Here is a 10,729-nt window from a genome sequence, read left to right as displayed (position 1 = left end):
ACTCAGGCTAAAAGAATTAAGCAACACTTACCATACTCTTTTTATATTCACTGTTAACTTTTAGCTCATGTGACAGACTTTCCACCTGCTCAACAGTTTCAAGTGGGGATGGAAGAATGTCTTCCAGGATTGGTATATCTCCATGTGTTTTTGACATATGGGTTTCCGTCATTTTGACAATATTCAGGATATCCCCTGATAAAAATGTCAATTTTGATAATTCCTTCATCATGTATTCCATTATGCCAAAACCATAATCATAATCATCTGTATCAAACCTTATTACAGGTAAAACCAGTAGGCAGTCTACTGTATTTTATCAAACCGTTATTAGTATAATAGATCTCGTAATAATTTTGCAAAAATAATGGCATTTACTATTTTTAAAAGATTATTAGCAAATTTACAGAAATGGTGCATTCGGAAGACAAAACCAATTTTTCACTTTTGACAATTGAGCACCTGCTACATCCAGATTCTAGGGAGGAAAGGAAGGACGATCTTACTGGATCCCATAGCCTCTCCGAGGCACAAACCAGGCTTTTACACAAACCCCCCCCCCCCTGCACCCGAGCTTTTTAAAATAGTAAATGCCACTATTTTTGCAAAATTATTACGAGATCTATTATTCTAGAGAATAATGCATATAAATGCATATATGCATATAAATACAAAAGTAAATCAAATCTTATCCTTGTATAATATACAAGCTGATGTGAGATCCCTGTCTACAGGTGGACTGGAACTATTATCCAGTAGGCAGTCTACTGTATTTTATCAAACCGTTATTAGTATAATAGATCTCGTAATAATTTTGCAAAAATAATGGCATTTACTATTTTTAAAAGATTATTAGCAAATTTACACAAATGGTGCATTCGGAAGACAAAACCAATTTTTCACTTTTGACAATTGAGCACCTGCTACATCCAGATTCTAGGGAGGAAAGGAAGGACGATCTTACTGGATCCCATAGCCTCTCCGAGGCACAAACCAGGCTTTTACATAACCCCCCCCCCCCTGCACCCGAGCTTTTTAAAATAGTAAATGCCATTATTTTTGCAAAATTATTACGAGATCTATTATACTAATAACGGTAAATAAATAATAAATAGTAAATAAATCAAAATCAGTTACATTATTTTATCTTATTCATAGCATAAATGTTCTCGAAGATTACTAAAAAGAAATTGAATTAGACTACAGCAAATTGGCAAACTTTACCTTGTATCTGTTTCCACCGAGTTTGTTTGGGGCGTTCTTCAACATATCAGCAATACTTGTCTCAACATCTCTTTCAGTTGCATTAGTGTGGGTGTTGATACAGGCTTCTGGAAATTTATAAGAATTAATTAATATATATAATTATAATTCACTTTGCTATTCCCCATTCCACAGTCCTCTCGTCCTTCCCACTTCCCTGTCCCCACATCATCCCCACTATTCCCACTTCCCTGTCCCATCGTCCTCCTTACCATTTTCCCCTCCCCTGTCCTTCTTCCTCCCCCACCATCTCCCATTCACCTGTCCCTTTGTCCTCCCCAGCATTCCCCTGTCCCCACCATCCCCAACTCCCCAGTCCCCTCGTCCTCCCCACCATTACCCTCTCCTCTGTCCCCTCGTCTTCCCCACCATACCCCCCTCTCGTCCTCCCCACCATTCCAAACTACCTCATCCGATGCATTCTATAATGGTCTGATGCTTCCATCAGAAAATTGGGAACATCAAATGATCTGATATTCCCATCACTGAAAAATAAGAACAGCTAAAAAAATGAAATGAAAAAAATAAAAAAATAAACTATACTCATGAAATGAACAGTATGGTAAACAACACAGCTCAATTTCAATGCAATGTCACACAAAATTATTAAATCGAAATGAAAATAAATTGAAATCTATGAAAATTCAAATTATCAATACAATCGGAAATATTGAAATAATATCGCAACATAATATAGTGTGGGTTGCTCTTACGTGCAACAGACGGTGCTGTTTTTCAAAAAAGGCATGGTTTTACCTGTCACAAGTGTGGCATCTATACTTATACTCACGAAATGAACGGTATGGTAAACAACATAGCTCAATTGCAATGCAATGTCACAATAACATTTAATAACAATAATAACAATAACATTTAAATATACTTTAAGATATAATCTAGAAGAAAATAAGAACATTGAAACGGTTCATGAACTCGATTTCAATAAAGGACACTATGGGGAACTTTGAAAAACAGTTAATGAGTATAATTAGACAGACTTGTTGCTAGGCAGAGGAGTAAATAATGAGATATATGGCAAATTTTGCAAAATATACGGCACACAAACATTCATACCCAAACAAAGCAAAATGCTAGGTAAGAACAAAGCAGTTGGCCCGTAGGGGAAAGGAGATACCCACAAGACTGGAATACAAGTCATTAACAAGCACACAAGTACTACACTACACAACAACCGCACTACTACCAGAACTGGACGAATCACTACCAAAACAACACATTGCACATCACTACCAAAACAACACAACACAACACAAGCATTGGCAAAGAATTATAGACCAGTTGCACTAACATCCCACATAATAAAATTATTTGAGAGTGATCAGGAGTCAGATTACTAGTTTTATAGAGACCAATGACCTCCACAATCCAGGCCAACAAGGATTTAGAGCAGTTTCTATGATCGAGCCACTGAGATCTATAAAGAATTCTGATCAAGAAAGAGATCTAGGGGTGGTTTTAGATAGAAAACTATAACCTGAGGATCATATTAAGAACATTCTGCGAGGGGCCTATGCTACACTTTTTAACTTTAGAATTGCTTTTAAATACATAGGTCAAAAAGTTTTAAAAGTTTTAAAAGTTTTTTAAACCTCTCGTGTATCATGAGTGTGTTAAAGCATCAGATGGTGCATTCAGATGATGAATATTACCTAGTTCCTTCATCTGGGAAGAATGAACACATATTGGTGCATTCGGATGATAAAAACTAACTACTGTAGTTTAATTGATCAACAGACTGTATATCATATGCAGACTGTATGTGGATCTGCGGGCCACTCCAAACAACAGCCTGGTGGACCAAGCTCCACCAGGGCTAAAGCACAAAGTGATATAGATGTGATAGAGAAACTAGGTCAAATGGAGGAGTAGGTCTGTATATTAAACAGCACCTGACGTGCACAGAGCTACTAAACTATAGAGATATATGACCGAACCTAACCTATCTTTATAGGTTAGGTTAGGTAGCTGAAAATGTTAGGTTAGGTAGTCGAAAAAACATTAATTCAAGAAAACTTGGCTTATTAGGCAAATCGGGCCTTGCATAGTAGGCTGAGATGTGCGTTCTGGCTACTAGGTACGACACATATATATATATATATATATATATATATATATATATATATATATATATATATATATATATATATATATATATATATATATATATATATATATGTATATATATATATATATATATATATATATATATATATATATATATATATGTATATATATATATATATATATATATATATATATATATATATGTCGTACCTAATAGCCAGAACGCACTTCTCAGCCTACTATTCAAGGCCCGATTTGCCTAATAAGCCAAGTTTTCATGAATTAATGTTTTTTCGTCTACCTAACCTACCTAACCTAACCTAACCTAGCTTTTTTTGGCTACCTAACCTAACCTTACCTATAAATATAGGTTAGGTTAGGTTAGGTAGGGTTGGTTAGGTTCGGTCATATATCTACGTTAATTTTAACTCCAATAAAAAAAAATTGACCTCATACATAGAGAAAAGGGTTGCTTTATCATTTCATAAGAAAAAAATTATAGTAAATATATTAATTCAGGAAAACTTGGCTTATTAGGCAAATCGGGCCTTGAATAGTAGGCTGAGAAGTGAGTTCTGGCTACTAGGTACGACATATATATATATATATATATATATATATATATATATATATCGGACAATTAGTAAAAAAAAAAAAAAAAAAAAAAATTAAATTATTTTACCTTGTACCTAGATCCACCAGGCCTGTTTGGTGCCTGTTTCAGTACTTCAGACATCTGGAAGGTCACATCCTCCTCCTCAACTTGTGGATGTGCGTTGATAGATGATTCTGTAAAATTAAGTTATTTATATAATAATAAATTCAGTATAACAATAATATTCTGTAAAATTAAAAGTAATTTATACATCAATCAGATAAAACTCTCCAGAGATGGTGATACACAACATATAAAGGACAAGTTTCAGAACAAAATATGCATTTAGGAATAAGGTTTTGTACATGTAGGTAGCACATGAGAAAATAAGTGGAAGGTGATCAAGTTTATATTAACATGTTAATGACTTTGTTAAGGCTTTGCAAGAATGAAAAAATATTAATAATATAATATCACCTACCAATTAATTGTACATCATTTATAAGTCAATTATTTGCATTATTATTATTCAATACTAATGATATAAAAATGCATTTTGTAATCTACTATTTATGCAAGTATTAAGCACAGGATCATGAAATAAACTGCAAAATACTGTAATGGATAAACCAATTAATTTTACATTTTCCTATAGCTAAGTCAGTCAGTTCTATTAGCAGCAGAGAACAATTATGCCCAACCTCTATTAAATGAAACAATCTTAAGAGCAAGTGATAGAAATATAATCATTTATGCTTGGGATTATGGAATGGTTCCAAATATGAAAAATATCAAGTTTTTTGGTTAAAATTTTTTAACTTAAATTTACATTTTTAAGTGAATTTTAAACTTTAAAAAAATTATTTAATTTTTTGGTTACTTACTTAAAATAACATTATATAGTTCTTGTTTTTGTAGAAATGCCAATTTCTTCTTTTGCCCTTCCAGACTGTATAGTGACCACAGGCCGTTTGTTCATATCTTCATTATTCTTCGAACTGTGGTTGCACAATCAGACCCACGTACACTGGTTAAAAGCATCACCTAAAAGCAACAACAAAAATGTAGTACACTGACGAATTTTGAATATATATATATATATATATATATATATATATATATATATATATATATATATATATATATATATATATATATATTAGTTGATTTTATACCCGCATTAGGTCAGGTGATAATACAATGAAGGTGATAATAAAGCCATTCACAACTGCAGGCCTAATAAAAAAAGGAGGTGGCATAGCAATATCTTACAAAGATACCTTCATCTGCAATAGTCTCATTAGTAATAGAGACGACTATTGTGAATATACCTTTGCCAAGTTCTCCAGTAAATCCCTTAAATCCTCCTTGACTATAAGTGCCATCTATAGATTTCCCAATACCGACATAGCTTCATTCTCAGATAACGTAAGGAATCTTATCATAAATAACAATCTCAACAAAAATCAAACCAACTTAGTGGTTTGTAATGGTGAACAAAACATGCAGATACTTATATATAACCTGTGAATAGAGTGTAATAACACCAAAACTATTTGTTTATTGTTTTATGACCATAATAATTGAATCACTAATATGATTCACTAATATATAATCCTAATAATAATCACTAATATATAATCCATTGAGCATGCTGCATCTCTTTCAGTCTCTTTGCAATTTGAACAAGAGGGTTTTTAATTGATCGAACCATATTCTTAAAGTAAAGTAAATGAGATGTATTCCATATTTTGCAAAATATACGATGAAGGCACACAAACATTCATACCAAAACTGAAGGGCAGGATTTATGAGGAGACATTAGAGGCATTAAATATTCCAAACTAGAAGACAGAAGGAAAAGAGGAGATATGATCACTACGTACAAAACAGTAACAGGAATTGATAAACTTGATAGGGAAGATTTCCCGAGACCTGGAATTTCAAGAACAAGAGGTTATAGATTTAAACGAACTAAACAAAGATGCCGAAGAAATGTAAGACAATTCACTTTTGCAAACAGAATGGTAAACGGTTGGAACATGTTAGGTGAGAAGGTGGTGGAGGCCAAATCCGTCAAAAGTTTCAAAGCATTATATGACAAAGAGTGCTGGGAAAATGGGACACCACGAGTGTAGCTCTCCATCCATCTGATTGATAACCCAAATGAATTTTTCATGGATATGATACCAACATCAAATCATAAATCAGATGTGATCCTATCCCCACTGGATTTTGAAGAAGCCATAGACAGTATGCCTATGCACTCTGCACCAGGCCCTGACTCTTGGAACTCTATATTCATCAAGAACTGTAAAAAACGTTATCGCAGGCCCTTCACATTCTTTGGAGACAAAGCCAAGATACTGGCATTGTCCCTGACATACTAAAAACCGCAGAGATAGCACCGCCCCATAAAGGAGGAAATAAGGCAGAGGAAAAAAACTACAGACCGATAGCACTAACATCGCACATCATAAAAATCTTTGAGAGAATGCTAAGAAGTAAGATCACAAAATACATGGAATCACAGCATCTCCATAACCCCAGACAACATGGTTTCAGAACAGGGCGCTCTTGCCTATCACAGTTGCTGGACCACTCCGACATGGCACTAGATGCCATGGAAGACAAACAAAACGCTTTGACAAAAAAAAGCCTTTGACAAATGTGACCATTGTGTTATTGCACATAAAATGCGTTCAAAAGGAATTACCGGAAAAATAGGCAGATGGATATACAACTTCCTGACTAATAGAACCCAATGTGTAGTAGTCAACAAAATAAAATCTGGACCATCAACCGTAAAGAGCTCAGTCCCCAAGCGTACTGTGCTTGCTCCAATACTTTTTCTCATCCTCATATCGGACATAGACAAGGACACAACCTATAGTACTTGATCATCCTTTGCAGATGACACTAGAATCTTCACGAGAGTAGGCAACATAGAGGACACGGCAAACCTCCAATCAGATGTAAATCAGGTCTTTCTATGGGCTACAGAAAATAACATGGTGATTAACGAACATAAGTTTCAGCTCATGCGCTACGGAAAAAATAAAAAATATAAAAACGGAAACCACTTACAAAACTCAGTCAAATCATAACATTGAACGGAAAAGCAACGTAAAGGATTTGGGTGTACTGATGTCAGAAGGCCTTACATTTAAAGAACACAATAAAGTAGCCGTCACAACTGCAAGAAAAATGACAGGATAGATAACAAGAACTTTTCACACTAGAGATGCTATACCGATGATGATAGTTTTCAAGACGCTAGTGCTCTCTAGAGTGGAATACTGCTGCATAATGAAAGCCCCTTTCAAAGCTGGAGAAATTACTGACCTATACTTATGCATTTATCTTCGGTTTAACACAACAGGCACCAGACACACGCTAGGCATCATACACACTAGGATAAAACAAACATTAGGCCAGAAGTCAGAAAAGAATTCAAAGAATTTTACTGGAAAGGCTTGCTGTTAGGAAAGGAAGTAATTGAGATGAATTAATGCACAGTATGTCAATTTTGTGAAATATATGATAAAGGAACAAAAACATTTATACCAAAACAAAGATGCAGAACTAGGAAACAGGATTTGTTCAACTGAAATTTCAAGACGGACAGAGACCAAAAGACACAAAAATGGAATCAATATACGAAGAGGCCAAACCCCCAAACATACCAGTAATACAAAGAGAAACAACTACACGGCAGTGAGGAGAAAGGCAGAAAGAAATTTTGAAAAAAAGGAACAAACAAATGTAAAGTAGAACAAATCATATTCTATAAATACAGCAACAACCAATTGCAGGTAAAGGATAATATTCAGAGCTTTTAAATGCATGGATGGCGAAATACTCAAGAAATTGTTCACGACTTTTGTTAGACCAAAGTTGGAATATGCAGCGGTTGTATGGTGCCCATATCTTAAGAAGCACATAAACAAACTGGAAAAGGTGCAAAGACATGCTACTAAGTGGCTCCCAGAACTGAAGGACAAGAACTATGAGGAGAGGTTAGAGGCATTAAATATACCAAATATACTACACAAATATATATACTACACATGCACAATAAACTACCCTACACAGGCTGAGTATGGTGTGTACAATAAATTATTAGCTAAAAGATAAGACTGAGTTTGTATAAATGGGGGTTAAGTCAGAGTGGGAAAATGTAAGTGGAGTGCCTAAAAACCCTGTCCTGGGACCTCTGTAATTCATAATATATACAAATAATTTAGACTCAGGTTTGATCAGCAATATTTGAAAATTTCCAGACGATACAAAAGGGATTTTTTTCTGGATTCAGGATTATTTTTTTATGGCTGAAAACAGGTTTTCAGCAATAAAAGAAATACAGTATTGCTGGAACAACCGTCGACATCTTCAAGAGAAAACCTGAACATCTTCAAGAAGTGAAGATGACCTTGAGAAGAAGTATAGGTTGGGAGAAGTATAGGTTAGGAATTGTCTCCAAAGAATTCTCAAAGAATTACTCGTTATTGCTATCCAAGATAATTAGACGAGCCAAAGCTAAATACTACGAAGATAAATTTACCCAAATAAAGAGTACCTTACCTAAAAATATGTATGTACCTTACGTAAATAAACATTTGATTTTGAAGTGCCGGACAAACAAGGCTGTGGTGGATATGTGGGCCTGAGGGGCCTGTCCAAGCAACAGCCTGTTGGACCAAGCTCTCACATGTCAAGCCTGGCCTTGGAAGGGCTTGGTGAGTAGAACAACTACCAGAACCCTATAATGCATGTATCAAGGTGTCCAGGCAGTGAGCACCACATAATGCAGTGCAGTCCTGTAAGAATAAGCACAGTAAGTATGGGCATGGAGGGGGTGCAGCAGTGGCTTGTGAAGGGCTGGAGAGTAAATGGACATGCCCAGGGGTAAAAAGCATTAGGGTAACAGAACATAGCCCATAAAAATAGTAATGACAATGAATGAATAATTATATGAATGCAATAATACTTCATATCTCAATAGGAATACTAAGCAGGATGCAAGACAAGGTACTGGTGGTGATAGTGGTTGGTACAAGTCCTCACATCCCCACAGACACCAGTAACAGCCCTCACCTCCCAACACAGTACCCTTGTAGCGAGTTAATCTTATACTCGCTTCATTATCTTATAGCATAACTAATTAACACTAATTACAGAAGCTACACAGGTGATACTTTGGTGTGAGTTGAGCGCACTGAGCGTCGGTATCGCTACACCCGTTCCTTAACAACCCTTTGGACCTTTATTACAGAAAAATAGAATCAATTAATTTAATAAAATATAAAATATAAGTGCTTACTTACGATAATACTATCGGTGGAACACAAAATCTTCTTCTTCTTGATAGTAGGTGCAGTTTGCATGAAGGGTTAGTCCTCGCCATGACTGAACTGACGACAAAATGGCCGATGTGTTGATATGGCGTCAGGTGACGCTGTGACGTCACAGGTGAGGGACGCTTTGCGCATTACTCCCTCGTACTTAAAAAGTACTACAGGTACTTTTTGGTTTTATTTTTGAATATGGCAGAAGTTGGACAGCTTTTCAAATCATTATAAGGGAGTGAGTTCCATAGACTAGGTCCCTTTATTTACATAGAGTGTTTACATAGATTAAGTTTGACTCTGGGGATATCAAAGAGATATTTATGTCTGGTGGGGACGTGGCCATGTGTTCTATTACATCTGTCCAGGAAGAGTTTCAGAACAGGGTTTGCAGTTAGAAAAAGGGCTTTATAAACGTAATTTACACAGGAGAATGTATGGAGTGAATTTGTTTAGCATGTTTAAGGATTTGAACAAGGGAGCTGTGTGTTGTCTGAAGGTAGAGTTATTTATTGTCCTGATAGCAGATTTTTACTGGATGATGATGGGCTTGAGGTAGTTTGCAGAGGTTGAACCCCAAGCACAAACGCCATAAGAATGATAGGGATAGATAAGTGCATAATAGAGTGAGAGGAGAGCAGAGTAGGGTACATAATATCTGATCTTAAACAGTATACCAACTGTTTTAGAAACCTTTTTAGTTATGTGTTGTATATGGGTGCGGAAGTTGAGTCTCTTGTCTAAGTATAGGCTAAGAAACTTTCCATCATTTTTATTGCTAATGTTTACATTATCTATCTGAAGCTGAATTGCATTTGTTGATTTGTTTCCAAATAAGATATAGTTGGTCTTTTCTATGTTTTGTGTGAGGTTTGTTGGTTGACATCCACAAGTAGACTTTTTTTAATTAATTGTTTACAACATTATTTAACAGGAGTGGGTTGGGGTCAGAGTAGATGAGTAGTATCATCAGCCAACAATATAGGTTTAAGTATGTTAGAGACATTAGGGAGATCATTGATGTATATAAGAAACAGGAGGGTCCTAGGATGCTGCTCTAGCCCTAGGTCAATATTGAAATCACCTCTGAGAACTATGTGATTTTTGTTGAGATTATTGTTTATGATAAGGTTCCTCAAGTTGTTATTGTATTTGTGTCTAGCTTCAGACACAAGCATGTTACAGTTATGTCTTAAAGAGTTGAGAGCAATTAAGGATGATAAAGAGTCACTTACAACTAATGTATCAAGTTTGGATACTTGTACACATTTCAGTGCAAGGAGCAAGGCAAATAGTTCAGTCTGAAGGGTAGAGGCCCAGTTGTTTATACGGACTCCCCACTCAAAATATAAGTCATATCCTATTGCCAGGACAACTGCACTTCCAGCTGCACCCGTTGGGCGCTGTAGGAAACCTTCAGTGTATATGATTTGAGAGA

The 10,729-nt window shown here is 35.5% G+C and overlaps 1 protein-coding gene across 2 annotated transcripts in view; it reads right to left on the bottom strand.

Moving 5' to 3' along the window:
• The window catches only part of LOC138364499 (uncharacterized), an 11,371-nt gene extending 1,997 nt beyond the window's left edge, over positions 1-9,374 (bottom strand). The window contains exons 1-4 of one of the 2 annotated variants that reach the window (XM_069324145.1): positions 9,271-9,374; positions 4,828-4,987; positions 4,031-4,137; positions 1,225-1,331 (exon numbers count right to left, since the gene is read on the bottom strand). The gene's annotated coding sequence lies outside the window, so the exon portion shown is untranslated. The remainder of the gene's footprint in view (positions 1-1,224; positions 1,332-4,030; positions 4,138-4,827; positions 4,988-9,270) is intronic. The other variant, XM_069324146.1, reaches the window with a different exon arrangement.
• Positions 9,375-10,729: the final 1,355 nt, after the last annotated feature.

The sequence above is a fragment of the Procambarus clarkii genome, chromosome 13, assembly GCF_040958095.1.
Source record: "Procambarus clarkii isolate CNS0578487 chromosome 13, FALCON_Pclarkii_2.0, whole genome shotgun sequence".
Lineage (NCBI taxonomy): Eukaryota > Metazoa > Arthropoda > Malacostraca > Decapoda > Cambaridae > Procambarus > Procambarus clarkii.
Note: the sequence above shows the minus strand (reverse complement) of the source record. Positions and strands in the feature narration are given on the sequence as shown.